This window comes from Triticum dicoccoides, chromosome 5B, assembly GCF_002162155.2.
Source record: "Triticum dicoccoides isolate Atlit2015 ecotype Zavitan chromosome 5B, WEW_v2.0, whole genome shotgun sequence".
NCBI classification, from domain to species: Eukaryota; Viridiplantae; Streptophyta; class Magnoliopsida; order Poales; family Poaceae; genus Triticum; species Triticum dicoccoides.
The window spans coordinates 613,975,383-613,977,731 of NC_041389.1; positions in this window are offsets into that span (position 1 = coordinate 613,975,383).

A 2,349-nucleotide genomic window follows, 5' to 3' on the forward strand; every position below is an offset into this window, starting at 1 on the left:
GGGGGCGGGGAGCGGCGGCGACTGGAGGTGCGGTGCGGGGGCGGGGAGCGGCGGCGACTGGAGGTGCGGCGTGGAGGCGGGGAGCGGCGGCGACTCTGCTGTGCGGGGCGGGGCAGGGAGCGGGATCGGTGTGGATAACAGGATAAGGTGAGGCGCGGTGTGGGGCAGGGCAGGAAAAAGTCTCAAAAAGACTCTCTAAGAGGGACTTCTTCTTTTTAGTCCCAAATGCCTAGTTTAGTCCCTAAAAGTCCCTTCCGTTTGGTAAAAAAGTCTCTAAGAGGGACTTTTTCTAGTCCCTACACAAAAAAGTCCCTGGAAACAAACAGCCCCTAAGTTTGGTCCGCTATTTTTTACTTTACCCCGTTCCTAGTACATGTTCAATAATTGATCCTTACCCGGACACAGATACGGCGACATGCAACGCGTAACATGGCCGTTGAATGGAAAATCAACAACCCAGATCATGCATTGTAGCAGGAAACACTGTAGATGTCTATTGTTCAACGTTCCATATCAAAAGTCCTGTAGCACGGGCCACTGTTCGCATTGATCTGACACGTTGATTCTCAAGCGTTGGCCTATTTGGGCCAATTCGTTTGCTAGCTTTTTTGGGCTTCCAGAATAAGTCGTTCCTTTATCCAGTTTATTCTAAAAGTCAACATAAATTTTGTTTTTAGAAGTTTACTAGTCAAGTGCTTATTACAGGTTCGTGTCCTAGAGATTGGTAGTGGCCTGGCCTGGAAAAGTGGAGAGCGTCATTAGCCTGGCCATTAAAAGCACGTTGTTAGACTAGTCCAGGCGACCCGAACCAGACGCTGGACGAGGCTGTTTGGTTGCCACCCTGAGATGCATTTGCCTGGCCAGATGCATGCCGGACACTGGCCTAGACCTTGTTTGGTTGGCACCCTGAGCATTCTCTATCTAGCTTGACCTGAGAGCACCAGGCAAGCAATAAGCCGGAGTCAGCCGCTCAAAATCGGAGGCCTGAGGACTCAGGCAGCACGATGAGGCGCTTTAATGGCCCACTCCTGTACTTCACACATGCATCAGTTAATGTGTGATATTATTTTTTAATTTCTCAGCTCAGGCACCAACCAAACATCATCTTTCCAAAGCTGCCTGGTCAGGCAAAAATTATCCAAATCTCCGGCTACTGTCAGGCGCCTAGTTTTCTCAGGCATGGTGCTCAGGTCACCAACCAAACTAGGGTACTGCACCATAAGTGGGTGTGATAATCCACAAGTACAAGGGATCGCAACAGTTTTCGCGGGTAGAGTGCTCAAACCAAACTTATTGATTCGACACAAAGAAAGCCAAAGAATATTTACAAGTATTAGTAGTTGAGTTGTCAATTCAACCACACCTCAAGAATGATGACCCACAAGTATAGGGGATCAGTCATAGTCCTTTCGATAAGTAAGAGTGTCGAACCCAATGAGGAGCAAAAGGAAATGACAAGCGGTTTTCCACGAGGTATTTTCTGTAAGCATTGAAATTATCGGTAACGGGAAGTTTGATAGCAAGATAATTTCTAACAAGTGACAAGTAGCAGTAGTAACTAAAGTGCAGCAAGGTAGCCCAATCCTTTTTGTAGCAAAGGACAGGCCGGAATGGTCTCTTATAATAAGCAAAGAGTTCTTGAGGACACACGGGAATTTCATCTAGTCACTTTCATCATGTTCGTTTGATTCGCGTTCGCTACTTTGATAATTTGATATGTGGGTGGACCGGTGCTTAGGTGCTGTTCTTACTTGAACAAGCCTCCCACTTATGATTAACCCCTCTCGCAAGCATCTGCAACTACGAAAGAAGAATTAAGATAAATCTAACCATAACATTAAACATATGGATCCAAATCAGCCCCTTACGGAATAGCGCATAAACTAGGGTTTAAGCTTCTGTCACTAGCAACCTATCATCTAATAACTACTCCAGAATGCATTCCCTTAGGCCCAAAGATAGTGAAGTGTCATGTAGTCGACGTTCACATGACACCACTAAGAGAATCAACAACATATACATATCATCAAAACATCAAGCGATTACCAAATTCACATGATTACTTATGACAAGACTTCTCCCATTTCCTCAAGAACAAAAGTAACTATTCACAAATCATATTCATGTCCAAGATTAGAGGGGTATTGAATAGCATAATGGATCTGAACATATAATCTTCCACCAAATAAACCAAATAGTATCAACTACAAGATGTAATCAACACAAGTAGCAACCCACATGTACTAATCTAAGGTTTTGATACAAAGATTGAATACAAGAGATGAACTAGGGTTTGAGATGAGATGGTGCTGCTGAAGATGTTGATGAAGATTGGTCCTCCAACGATGA